This window comes from Schistocerca piceifrons, chromosome 9 (genome assembly GCF_021461385.2).
Source record: "Schistocerca piceifrons isolate TAMUIC-IGC-003096 chromosome 9, iqSchPice1.1, whole genome shotgun sequence".
Taxonomy (NCBI): domain Eukaryota; kingdom Metazoa; phylum Arthropoda; class Insecta; order Orthoptera; family Acrididae; genus Schistocerca; species Schistocerca piceifrons.
The window spans coordinates 2978259-2993931 of NC_060146.1; positions in this window are offsets into that span (position 1 = coordinate 2978259).

Below are 15673 nucleotides of genomic sequence, written 5' to 3' on the forward strand. Positions count from 1 at the left end.
ATTCCTGTGACACTAGTTACAGATTATGATGCTTTACGTCTGGTTTACTGCAGTCCTCTGACCTTCTTATTGACGATGAAACACAGAAATTGCGTCTTAATTAAATACAAAACGCACAATGCCGACTTCAGTACAAGAATACTGACTCTTCTTACTGTCTATGGTTTGAATCATCCCTCTGACACTAGTTATAGATTCCGATGCTTCAATTCAGGTTTACTGTATCCCTCTGACCTTCTTATTGATGATCAAGCACAGAAAATTCATCGGAATTAAATACAAAAGGCACAATGCAAACTCAGGTACAAGAAGATGGCTCTTCTTACTGTCTATGTTTTGAACCATTTCTGTGACACTAGTTATAGATTCCGTGCTTCACTTCAGGTTTACTGTATCCCTCTGACCTTCTTATTGACGATCAAGCACAGAAAATTCATCGGAATTAAATACCAAAGGCACAATGCCAACTCAGGTACAAGAGGACTGGCTCTTTTTACTGTCTATGTTTTGAACCATTTCTGTGACACTAGTTATAGATTCCGATGCTTAACTTCAGGTTTACTGTATCACTCTGACCTTCTTATTGACGAAGATATACAGATATTGCATCGGAATTAAATACAAAAGGCACAATACCGACTTAAGTACAAGAAGATTGACCCTTCTTACTGTCTATGTTTTGAACCATTCCTGTGACACTAGTTATATATTCCGATGCTTCACTTCAGGTTTACTGTATCCATTTCACCTTCTTATTGACGATGAAACACAGAAATTGCATCTTAATTAAATACAGAATGCACAATGCCGACTTAAGTACAAGAAGATTGACTCTTCTTACTGTCTATGTTTTGAACCATTCCTGTGACACTAGTTATAGATTCCGATGCTTCACTTCAGGTTTACTGTATCCCTCTGACGCTCTTATTGACGATGAAACACAGAAGTTGCAACCGAATTAAATACAAAAGGCACAATGGCGACCCAAGTACAAGAAGACTGTCTCTCTTTCTGTCTATGTTTTGAACCATTACTGTGACACTGGTTATAGATTCCGATGCTTCCCTTCAGGTTTACTGTATCCCTCTGACCTTCTTATTGACGAAGAAAAACAGACATTGCATCGTAATTATATTCAAAAGGCCCAATGTACAAGAAAACTGACTCATCTTACTGTCTATGTTTTGAACCAATCCTGTGACACTAGTTATAGATTCAGATGCTTCACTTCAGGTTTACTGTATCCCTCTGAACTTCTTATTGACGACAAAACACAGAAATTGCATCGGAATGAAATACAAAATGCACAATGCCGACTTTAGTACAAGAAGACTGACTCTTCCTACTGTCTATGTTTTGAACCATTGCTGTGACACTAGTTATAGATTCCGATGCTTCACTTCAGGGTTACTGTATCCCTCTGACCTCCTTATTGTCGATGAAACACAGAAATTGCATCGGAATTAATTACAAAAGGCACAATACCGACTCAAGTACAAGAAGACTGGCTCTTCTTACTGTCTTTGTTTTGAACCATTCCTGTGACACTAGGTATAGATTCCTATGCTTCACTTCAGGTTTACTTTATCCCTCTCACCTTCTTATTGACGATGAAACACAGAAATTGAATCGGAATTATATACAAAACGCACAATGCCGACTTAAGTACAAGAAGACTGACTCTTCTTACTGTCTATGTTTTGAACCATTCCTGTGACACTAGTTACAGATTCCGATGCTTCACTTCAGGTTAACTCTATCCCTCTGACCTTCTTACTGACGATCAAACACAGAAAATTGATCGGAATTATATACAAAAGGCACAAAGCCGACTCAAGTACAAGAAGACTGGCTCTTCTTACTGTTTATGTTTTGAACCATTTCTGTGACACTAGTTACAGATTCCGATGCTTCACTTCAGGCTTACAGGATCCCTCTGACCTTCTTCTTGACTAAGATATACAGATATTGCATCGGAATTAAATACAAAATGCACAATGCCGAATCAAGTACAAGAAGACTTACCCTTCTTACTGTCTATGTTTTGAACCATTCCTGCGACACTAGTTACAGATTCCGATGCTTCACTTCAGGTTTACTGTATCCCTCTGACCTTCGTATTGACGATGAAACACAGAAATTGCTTCGGAATTAAATACAAAAGGCACAATGCCGACTTAAGTACAAAAAGAGTGACTCTTCTTACTGTCTATGTTTTGAACCATTCCTGTGACACTAGTTATAGATTCCGATGCTTCACTTTAGGTTTACTGTATCCCACTGACCTTCTTATTGACGAGAAAACACAGAAATTGCATCTTCATTAAATACAAAAGGCACAATGCAGACGTAAGTACAAGAAGACTGACTCTTCTTACTGTCTATGTTTTGAACCATTCCTGTGTCACTAGTAATAAATTCCGATGCTTCACTTCAGGTTTACTGTATCCCTCTGACCTTCTTATTGACGATCAAACACAGAAAATTCATCGGAATTATATACAAAAGGCACAATGCCGACTCAAGTACAAGAAGACTGGCTCTTCTTACTGTCCATGTTTTGAACCATTCCTGTGAAACTAGTTATAGATTCCGATGCTTCACTTCAGGTTTACTGTATCCAGCTGACCTTCTTATTGACGATGAAGCACAGAAATTGCATAGGAATTAAATACAAATAGCACAATGCCGACTTATGTACAAGAAGACTGACTCTTCTTACTGTCTACGTTTTGAACCATTCCTGTGACACTAGTTATACATTCCGATGCTTCACTTTAGGTTTACTGTATCCCTCTGACCTCCTTATTGACGATGAAACACAGAAATTGCATCGGAATTAATTACAAAACGCACAATGCCGACTCAAGTACGAGATGACTGGCTCTTCTTAGTGTCTTTGTTTTGAACCATTCCTGTGACACTAGCTACAGATTCCTATGCTTCTCTTCAGTTTTACTGTATCCCTCTGACCTTCTTATTGACGATGAAACACAGAAATTGCATCGGAATTATATACAAAAGGCACCATGCCGACTTAAGTACAAGAAGACTGACTCTCCTTACTGTCTATGTTTTCAGCTATTCCTGTGACACTAGTTATAGATTCCGATGCTTCACTTCAGGTTTACTGTATCCCTCTGACCTTCTTATTGACGATCAAACACAGAAAATTGATCGGAACTATATACAAATGGCACAATGCCGACTTAAGTACAAGAAGACTGGCTCTTCTTACTGTCTATGATTTGAACCATTCCTGTGACACTAGTTATAGATTCCGATGCTTAACTTTAGGTTCACTGTATCCAGCTGACCATCTTATTGACGATGAAGCACAGAAATTCCGTCGGAATTAAATACAAAAGGCACAATGCCGACTTTACGAGAAGACTGACTCTTCTTACTGTCTATGTTTTGAACCATTCCTGTGACACTAGTTATAGATTATGATGCTTTACGTCTGGTTTACTGTAGTCCTCTGACCTTCTTATTGACGATGAAAGACAGAAATTGCATCTTAATTAAATACAAAATCACAATGCCGACTTCAGTACAAGAATACTGACACTTCTTACTGTCTATGTTTTGAATCATACCTCTGACACTAGTTATAGATTCCGATGCTTCACTTCAGGTTTACTGTATCGCTCTGACCTTCTTATTGACGATCAAGCACAGAAAATTCAACTGAATTAAATACAGAAAGCACAATGCCAACTCAGGTACAGGAAGACTGGCTCTTCTTGCTGTCTATGTTTTGAACCATTTCTGTGACACTAGTTATCGATTCCGATGCTTCACTTCAGGTTTACTGTATCCCTCTGACCTTCTTATTGACGATCAAGCACAGATAATTCATCGGAATTAAATACAAAAGGCACAATGCCAACTCAGGTACAAGAGGACGGGCTCTTCTTACTGTCTATGTTTTGAACCATTCCTGTGACACTGGTAATAGATTCCGATGCTTCACATCAGGTTTACTGTATCCCTCTGACCTTATTATTGACGATGAAACACAGATATTAAATCTTAATTAAATGCAAAAGGCACAATGCCGACTTCAGTACAAGAACACTGACTCCTCTTACTGTCTATGGTTTGAACCATTCCTGTGACACTAGTTATAGATTCCGATGCTTCACTTTAGGTTTACTGTATCCCTCTGACCTCCTTATTGACGATGAAACACAGAAATTGCATCGGAATTAATTACAAAAGGCACAATACCGACTCAAGTACAAGAAGACTGGCTCTTCTTACTGTCTTTGTTTTGAACCATTCCTGTGACACTAGCTATAGATTCCTATGCTTCACTTCAGGTTTACTGTATCCCTCTGACCTTCTTATTGACGATGAAACACAGATATTGCATCGGAATTATATACAAAAGACACAATGCCGACTTAAGTACAAGAAGACTGACTCTTCTTACTGTCTATGCTTTGAACCATTCCTGTAACACTAGCTATAGATTACGATGCTTTTCGTCTGTTTTACTGTAGTCCTCTGACCTTCTTATTGACGATGAAACACAGAAATTGCATCTTAATTGAATACAAAAGGCACAATGCCGACTTAAGTACAAGAATTCTGACTCTTCGTACTGTCTATATTTTGAACCATCCCTGTGACACTAGTTATAGATACCAATGCTTCACTCCAGGTTTGCTGTATCCCATGGACCTTCATATTTACGATGAAACACAGAAATTGCATCAGAATTAAATTGGAAAGGCACAATACCGACGTAAGTACAAGAAAACTGACTCATCTTACTGTTTATGTTTTGAACCACTCCTGTGACACTAGTTAAAGATTCCGATGCTTCACTTCAGGTTTACTGTATCCCTGTGACCTTCTTATTGACGACGAATCATAGAAATTGCATCCGAATTAAATACAAAAGGCACAATGCCGACATAAGTACATGTAAACTGTCACTTCTTACTGTCTATGTTTTGAACCATTCCTGTGACACTAGTTATAGGTTCCGTTGCTTCACTTCAGGTTTACTGTATCCCCCTGACCTTCTTATTGACGATGAAACACAGAAATTGCATCGGAATTAAATACAAAAGGCAGTATGCCGAGTGAAGTACAAGGAGACTGATTCTATCTATTGTATATGTTTTGAACCATTCCGATGACACTAGTTATAGATTCCGATGCTTCAATTCAGGTTTAGTGTATCCCTCTGACCTTCTTATTGACGATAAAACACAGAAATTGCATCGGAATTATATACAAAAGGCACAAAGCCGACTTAAGTACAAGAAAACTGACTTTTCTTACTGTCTATGTTTGAACCATTCCTGTTACACTAGTTATAGATTCCGATGCTTCACTTCAGGTTTACTGTATCCGACTGACCTTCTTATTGACGATCAAACACTGAAAATTGATCGGAATCATATACAAAAGGCACAATGCCGACTCAATTACAAGAAGACTGGCTCTTCTTACTGTCTATGATTTGAACCATTCCTGTGACACTAGTTATAGATTCCGGTGCTTAACTTTAGGTTCACTGTATCCAGCTGACCATCTTATTGACGAAGAAGCACAGAAATTGCATCGGAATTAAATACAAAAGGCACAATGCCGACTTAAGTACAAGAAGACTGACTCTTCTTACTGTCTATGTTTTGAACCATTCCTGTGACACTAGTTATAGATTGCGATGCTTCACATCAGGTTTACTGTATCCCTCTGACCTTATTATTGACGATGAAACACAGATATTAAATCTTAATTAAATACAAAAGGCACAATGCCGACATCAGTACAAGAACACTGACTCTTCTTACTGTCTATGGTTTGAACCATTCCTGTGACACTAGATATAGATTCAGATGCTTCACTTCAGGGTTACTGTATCCAGCTGACCTTCTTATTGACGATGAAGCACATAAATTGCATCGGAATTAAATACAAAAGGCACAATGACGACCCAAGTACAAGAAGACTGGCTCTTCTTACTGTCTATCATTTGAACCATTCCTGTCACACTAGTTATGGATTCCGATGCTGCACTTCAGGTTTACTGTATCCCTCTGACCTTCTTATTGACGATGAAACACACAAATTGCAGCGGAAAATAAATACAAAAGGCACAATGCCGACTTAAGTACAAGAAGATTGACTCTTCCTACTGTCTATGTTTTGAACCATTCCTGTGACACTAGTTATAGATTCCGATGCTTCACTTCAGGTTTACTGTATCCCTCTGACGCTCTTATTGACGATGAAACACAGAAGTTGCATCCGAATTAAATACAAAAGGCACAATGACGACCCAAGTACAAGAAGACTGGCTCTTCTTACTGTCTATGTTTTGAACCATTACTGTGACACTAGTTATAGATTCCAATGCTTCCCTTCAGGTTTACTGTATCCCTCTGACCTTCTTATTGACGAAGAAACACAGACATTGCATCGTAATTATATTCAAAAGGCCCAATGCCGACTTTAGTACAAGAAAACTGACTCTTCTTACTGTCTATGTTTTGAACCATTCCTGTGACATTAGTTACAGATTCCGATGATTCACTTCAGGTTTACTGTATTCCTCTGAACATTCTATTGACGACAAAACACAGAAATTGCATCGGAATTAAATACAAAATGCACAATGAAGACTTAAGTACAAGAAGACTGACTCTTCCTACTGTCTATGTTTTGAACCATTGCTGTGACACTAGTTTTACATTCCGATGCTTCACTTCAGGTTTTCCGTATCCCTCTTACCTCCTTATTGACGATGAAACGCAGAAATTGCATCTTAATTAAATGCAAAAGGCACAATGCCGACTTAAGTACAAGAAGACTGACTCTTCTTACTCTCAATGTTTTCTACCATTCCTGTGACACTAATTATAGATTCCGATGCTTCACTTCAGGTTTACTGTATCCCTCTGATCTTCTTATTGACGATGAAACACAGATATTGCATCGGAATTAAATATAAAATGCACAATGCCGACTTAAGTACACAAAGACTGACTCTTCTTACTCTCTATGTTTGAACCATTCCTGTGACAATTGTTTTATATTCCGATGCTTCACTTCAGGTTAACTGTATCCCTCTGACCTTCTTATTGACGATCAAACACAGAAAATTGATCGGAATTATATACAAAAGGCACAATGCCAACTCAAGTTCAAGAAGACTGGCTCTTCTTACAGTCTATGATTTGAACCATTCCTGTGACACTAGTTACGGATTCCGATGCTGCACTTCAGGTTTACTGTATCCCTCTGACCTTCTTATTGACGATGAAACACACAAATTGCAGCGGAAAATAAATACAAAAGGCACAATGCCGACTTATATACAAGAAGATTGACTCTTCCTACTGTCTATGTTTTGAACCATTACTGTGACACTAGTTATAGATTCGGATGCTTCCCTTCAGGTTTACTGTATCCCTCTGACCATCTTATTGACGAAGAAACACAGACATTGCATCGTAATTATATTCAAAAGGCCCAATGCCGACTTAAGTACAAGAAAACTGACCCTCCTTACTGTCTATGTTTGAAGAATTCCTGTGACACTAGTTATAGATTCCGATGCTTTACTTCAGGTTTACTGTATCCCTCTGACCATCTTATTGACGATGAAACACAGAAATTGCATCGGAATTAATTACAAAAGGCAAAATGCCGACTCAAGTACAAGAAGACTGGCTCTTTTTACTGTCTTTGTTTTGAACCATTCCTGTGACACTAGCTATAGATTCCTATGCTTCACTTCAGGTTTACTGTATCCCTCTGACCTTCTTATTGACGATGAAACACAGAAATTGAATCGGAATTATATACAAAAGGCACAATGCCGACTTAAGTACAAGAAGACTGACTCTTCTTACTGTCTATGTTTTGAACCATTCCTGTGACACTAGTTATAGATTCCGATGCTTCACGTTAGTTTTACCTTATCCCTCTGACCTTCTTATTGACGATGAAACACAGAAACTACATCGGAATTAAATACAAAAGGCACAATGCCGACTTAAGTTCAAGAAGACTGACTCTTCTTATTGTCTATGTTTTGGACCATTCCTGCGACACTAGTTATAGATTCCGATGCTTTACTTTAGGTTTACTGTACCCAGCTGACCTTCTTATTGACGATGAAACACAGAAATTGCATCGGCATTTTATACCAAAGGCACAATGCCGACTTAAGTAAAAGAAGACTGACTCTTCTTACTGTCTAAGATTTGAACCATTCCTGTAACACTAGTTATAGATTACGATGCTTTTCGTCTGGTTTACTGTAGTCCTCTGACCTTCTTATTGACGATGAAACACAGAAATTGCATCTTAATTAAATACAAAAGGCACAGTGCCGACTTCAGTACAAGAATACTGACTCTTCTTACTGTCTATGGTTTGAACCATTCCTCTGACACTAGTTATAGATTCCGATGCTTCACTTCAGGTTTACTGTATCCCTCTGACCTTCTTATTGACGATCAAGCACAGAAAAGTCATCGGAATTAAATACAAAAGGCACAATGCCAACTCAAGTACAAGAAGACTGGCTCTTCTCACTGTCTATGTTTTGAACCATACCTGTGACACTAGTTATAGATTCCGATGCTTCACTTCAGGTTTACTGTATCCCTCTGACCTTCTTATTAACGATGAAACACAGAAATTGTATCTTAATGAAATACAAAAGGCACAATGCCGAATTAAGTACAAGAATTCTGACTCTTCGTACTATCTATATTTTGAACCATCCCTGTGACACGAGTAATAGATTCCGATGCTTCACTCCAGGTTTGCTGTATCCCTTGGACCTTAATATTTACGATGAAACACAGAAATTGCATCAGAATTAAATTGGAAAGGCACAATACCGACTTAAGTACAAGAAAACTGACTCATCTTACTGTTTATGTTTTGAACCATTCCTGTGACACTAGTTAAAGATTCCGATGCTTCACTTCAGGTTTACTGTATCCCTGTGACCTTCTTATTGACGACGAATCATAGAAATTGCATCGGAATTAAATACAAAAGGCACAATGCCGACATAAGTACAAGTAAACTGACACTTCTTACTGTTTATGTTTTGAACCATTCCTGTGACACTAGTTATAGATTCCGATGCTTCACTTCAGGTTTACTGTATCCCCCTGACCTTCTTATTGACGATGAAACACAGAAATTGCATCGGAATTAAATACAAAAGGCAGTATTCCGAGTGAAGTACAAGAAGACTGATTCTATCTATTGTCTATGTTTTGAACCAATCCGATGACACTAGTTATAGATACCGATGCATCACTTCAGGTTTTCTGTATCCCTCTGACCTTCTTATTGACGATGAAACACAGAAATTGCATCTTAAATAAATACAAAAGGCACAATGCCGACTTAAGTTCAAGAAGACTGACTCTTCTTAATGTCTATGATTTGGACCATTCCTGTGACACTAGTTATAGATTCTGATGCTTCACTTCAGGTTTACTGTATCCCTCTGACGCTCTTTTTGACGATGAAACACAGAAGTTGCATCCGAATTAAATACAAAAGGCACAATGACGACCCAAGTACAAGAAGACTGGCTCTTCTTACTGCCTATGTTTTGAACCATTACTGTGACACTAGTTATAGATTCCAACGCTTCCCTTCAGGTTTACTGTATCCCTCTGATCTTCTTATTGACGAAGAAACACAGACATTGCATCGTAATTATATTCAAAAGGCCCAATGCCGACTTAAGTACAAGAAAACTGACTCTTCTTACTGTCTATGTTTTGAACCATTCCTGTGACACTAGTTATAGATTCCGATGCTTCACATCAGGTTTACTGTATCCCTCTGAACATTCTATTGACGACAAAACACAGAAATTGCATCGGAATTAAATACAAAATGCACAATGCCGACTTAAGTGCAAGAAGACTGACTCTTCCTACTATCTATGTTTTGAACCATTGCTGTGACACTAGTTTTAGATTCCGATGCTTCACTTCTGGTTTTCTGTATCCTCTGACCTCCTTATTGACGATGAAACGCAGAAATTGCATCTTAATTAAATACAAAAGGCACAATGCCGACTTAAGTACAAGAAGACTGACTCTTCTTACTCTCAATGCTTTCTACCATTCCTGTGACACTAGTTATAGATTCCGATGCTTCACTTCAGGTTTACTGTATCCCTCTGACCTTCGTTTCGACGATGAAACACAGAAATTGCATCGGAATTAAATACAAAAGGCACAATTCCGACTTAAGTACAGGAAGACTGACTCTTCCTACTGTCTATGTTTGAACCATTCCTGTGACAGTAGTTTTAGATTCCTATCCTTCACTTCAGGTTTTCTGTACCCCTCTGACCTCCTTATTGACGATGAAACACAGATATTGCATCGGAATTAATTACAAAAGGCACAATGCCGACTCAAGTACAAGAAGACTGGCTCTTCTTACTGTCTTTGTTTTGAACCATTCCTGTGACACTAGCTATAGATTCCTATGCTACACTTCAGGTTTACTGTATCCCTCTGACCTTCTTATTGACGATGAAACACAGAAATTGCATCGGAATTATATACAAAAGGCACAATGCCGACTTAAGTACAAGAAGACTGACTCTTCTTACTGTCTATGTTTTGAACCATTCCTGTGACACTAGTTATAGATTCCGATGCTTCACTTCAGGTTTACTGTATCCCTCTGACCTTCTTATTGACGTTCAAACACAGAAAATAGATCGGAATTATATACAAAAGGCACAATGCCGACTCAAGTACAAGAAGACTGGTTCTTCTTACTGTCTATATTTTGACCATTCCTGTGACACAAGTTATAGATTCCGATGCTTAACGTTAGGTTCACTGTATCCAGCTGACCATCTTATTGACGATGAAGCACAGAAATTGCATCGGAATTAAATACAAAAGGCACAATGCCGACTTAAGTACAAGAGGACTGACTCTTCTTACTGTCTATGTTTTGAACCATTCCTGTGACACGAGTTATAGATTCCGATGCTTCACTTCAGTTTTACTGTATCCCTCTGACCTTCTTATTGACGATGAAACACAGAAATTGCATCGGAATTATATACAAAAGGCACAATGCCGACTTAAGTACAAGAAGACTGACTCTTCTTACTGTCTATGTTTTGAACCATTGCTGTGACACTAGTTATAGATTCCGATGCTTTATTTCAGGTTTATTGTACCCAGCTGACCTTCTTATTGACGATGAAACACAAAAATTGCATCGGCATTTTATACAAAAGGCACAATGCCGACTTAAGTACAAGAAGACTAACTCTTCTTACTGTCTATGTTTTGGACCATTCCTGTGACACTAGTTATAGATTACGATGCTTTACGTCTGGTTTACTGTAGTCCTCTGAGCTTCTTATTGACGATGAAACACAGAAATTGCATCTTAATTAAATACAAAAGGCACAATGCCGACTTCAGTACAAGAATACTGACTCTCCTTACTGTCTATGGTTTGAATCATTCCTCTGACACTAGTTATAGATTCCGATGCTTCACTTCAGGTTTACTGTATCCCTCTGACCTTCTTATTGACGATCAAGCACAGAAAATTCATCGGAATTTAATACAAAAGGCACAATGCCAACTCAGGTACAAGAAGACTGGCTCTTCTTACTGTCTATGTTTTGAACCATTTCTGTGACACTAGTTATAGATTCCGATGCTTAACTTCAGGTTTACTGAATCCCTCTGACCTTCTAATTGACGAAGATATACAGATATTGCATCGGAATTAAATACAAAAGGCACAATGCCAACTCAGGTACAAGAAGACTGGCTCTTCTTACTGTCTATGTTTTGAACCATTCCTGTGACACTAGTTATAGATTCTTATGCTTCACTGCAGGTTTACTGTACCCTCTGACGCTCTTATTGACGATGAAACACAGAAGTTGCATCCGAATTAAATACAAAAGGCACAATGACGACCCAAGTACAAGAAGACTGGCTCTTCATACTGTCTGTGTTTTGAACCATTACTGTGACACTAGTTATAGATTCCAATGCTTCCCTTCAGGTTTACTGTATCCCTCTGACCTTCTTATTGACGAAGAAACACAGACATTGCATCGTTATTATATTCAAAAGGCCCAATGCCGACTTAAGTACAAGAAAACTGTCTCTTCTTATTGTCTATGTTTGAACCATTCCTGTGACACTAGTTATAGATTCCGATGCTTCACATCAGGTTTACTGTATCCCTCTGAACATTCTATTGACGACAAAACACAGAAATTGCATCGGAATTAAATACAAAATGCACAATGCCGACTTAAGTACAAGAAGACTGACTCTTCCTACTATCTATGTTTTGAACCATTGCTGTGACACTAGTTTTAGATTCCGATGCTTCACTTCTGGTTTTCTGTATCCCTCTGACCTTCTTATTGACGATGAAACACAGAAATTGCATCGGAATTATATAAAAAATGCACAATGCCGACTTAAGTACAAGAAGACTGACTCTTCTTACTGTCTATGGTTCGAATCATTCCTCTGACACTAGTTATAGATTCCGATGCTTCACTTCAGGTTTACTGTATCCCTCTGACCTTCTTATTGACGATCGAGCACAGAAAATTCATCGGAATTAAATACAAAAGGCACAATGCCAACTCAGGTACAAGAAGACTGGCTCTTCTTACTGTCTATGTTTTGAACCATTTCTGTGACACTAGTTATAGATTCCGATGCTTAACTTCAGGTTTACTGAATCCCTCTGACCTTCTAATTGACGAAGATATACAGATATTGCATCGGAATTAAGTACAAAAGGCACAATGCCGACTTCAGTACAAGAAGACTGACCCTTCTTACTGTCTATGTTTTGAACCATTCCTGTGAACTAGTTATAGATTCCGATGCTTCACTTCAGGTTTACTGTATCCATTTTACCTTCTTATTGACGATGAAACACAGAAATTGCATCTTAATTAAATACAGACGGCACAATGCCGACTTAAGTACAAGAAGATTGACTCTTCTTACTGTCTATGATTTGAACCAATCCTGTGACACTTGTTATAGATTCCGATGCTTCACATCAGGTTTACTGTATCCCTCTGACCTTATTATTGACGATGAAACACAGATAGTAAATATTAATTAAATACAAAAGGCACAATGCTGACCCAAGTACAAGAAGACTGGCTCTTCTTACTCTCTATGTTTTGAACCATTCCTGTGACACTAGATATAGATTCAGATGCTTCACTTCAGGTTTACTGTATCCAGCTGACCTTCTTATTGACGATGAAGTACATAAATTGCATCGGAATTAAATACAAAAGGCACAATGCCGACTAATGAACAAGAAGACTGACTCTACTTACTGTTTATGTTTTGAAATATTCCTGTGACAGTAGTTATAGATTCCAATGCTTCACTTCAGGTTTACAACTACCAGCTGACCTTCTTATTGACGATGAAACACAGAAATTGCTTGGAATTAAATACATAAGGCACGATGCCGACTAAAGTACAAGAAGATTGACTCTTCTTACTGTCTAAGATTTGAACCAATCCTGTGACACTAGTTATAGATTCCGATGCTTCACATCAGGTTTACTGTATCCCTCTGACCTTATTATTGACGATGAAACACAGATATTAAATATTAATTAAATAAAAAAGGCACAATGCCGACTTCAGTACAAGAACACTGACTCTTCTAACTGTCTATGCTTTGAACCATTCCTGTGACACTAGTTATGGATTCCGATGCTGCACTTCAGGTTTACTGTATCCCTCTGACCTTCTTATTGACGATGAAACACACAAATTGCAGCGGAAAATAAATACAAAAGGCACAATGCCGACTTAAGTACAAGAAGACTGACTCTTCTTACTGTCTATGTTTTGGACCATTCCTGTGACACTAGTTATAGATTCCGATGCTTCACTTCAGGTTTACTGTATCCCTCTGACCTTCTTATTGACGAAGAAACACAGACATTGCATCGTATGTATATTCAAAAGGCCCAATGCCGACTTAAGTACAAGAAAACTGACTCTTCTTACTGTCTATGATTTGGACCATTCCTGTGACACTAGTTATAGATTCCGATGCTTCACTTCAGGTTTTCTGTATCCCTCTGACCTCCTTATTGACGATGAAACACAGAAATTGCATCTTAACTAAATACAAAAGGCACAATGACGACTTAAGTACAAGAAGACTGACTCTTCTTACTGTCAATGTTTTCTATCATTCCTGTAACACTAGTGATAGATTACGATGCTTTACGTCTGGTTTACTGTAGTCCTCTGACCTTCTTATTGACGATGAAACACAGAAATTGCATCTTAATTAAATACAAAAGGCACAAAGCCGACTTCAGTACAAGAATACTGACTCTTCTTACTGTCTATGGTTTGAACCATTCCTCTGACACTAGTTATAGATTCCGATGCTTCACTTCAGGTTTACTGTATCCCTCTGACCTTCTTATTGACGATCAAGCGCAGAAAATTCATCGGAATTAAATCCAAAAGGCACAATGCCAACTCAAGTACAAGAAGACTGGTTCTTCTTACTGTCTATGTTTTGAACCATTTCTGTGACACTAGTTATAGATTCCGATGCTTCACTTCAGGCTTACTGTATCCCTCTGACCTTCTTATTGACTAAGATATACAGATATTGCATCGGAATTAAATACAAACGGCACAATGCCGACACAAGTACTAGAAGATTGACTCTTCTTACTGTCTATGTTTTGAACCATTCCTGTAACCCTAGTTATCGATACCGATGCTTCACTTCGGATTTACTGTATCACCCCGACCGTCGTATTGACGATGAACACAGACATTGCATCGGAATTAAATACAAAAGGCATAATGCCTACTCTAGTACAAGAAAACTGACTCTTCTCCCTGTCTATGTTTTGAACCATTCCTGCGACATTAGTTATAGATTCAGACTCTTCACTTCAGGTTTACTGTATCCAGCTGAGCTTCTTATTGACGATGAAACACAGAAATTGCATCGGAATTAAATACATAATGCACAATGGCGAGTGAAGTACAAGACGACTGACTCTTCTTTCTGTCTATGCTTTGAACCATTCCTCTGACACTAGTTATAGATTCCGATGCTTCACTTCAGGTTAACTGTATCCCTCTGATCTTCTTATTGACGATCAAACACAGAAAATTGATCGGAATTATATACAAAAGGCACAATGCCGACTCAAGTACAAGAAGACTGGCTACTCTTACTGTCTATGATTTGAACCATTCCTGTGACACTAGTTATAGGTTCCGATACTTAACTTCAGGTTCACTGTATCCAGCTGACCATCGTATTGACGATGAAACACAGAAATTGCATCGGAATTAATTACAAAAGGCACAATGCCGACTCAAGTACAAGAAGACTGGCTCCTCTTACTGTCTTTGTTTTGAACCATTCCTGTGACACTAGCTAGAGATTCCTATGCTTCACTTCAGGTTTACTGTATCCCTCTGACCTTCTTATTAACGATGAAACACAGAAATTGTATCTTAATTAAATACAAAAGGCACAATGCCAACTTAAGTACAAGAATTCTGACTCTTCGTACTGTCTATATTTTGCACCATCCCTGTGACACTAGTTATAGATACCAATGCTTCACTCCAGGTTT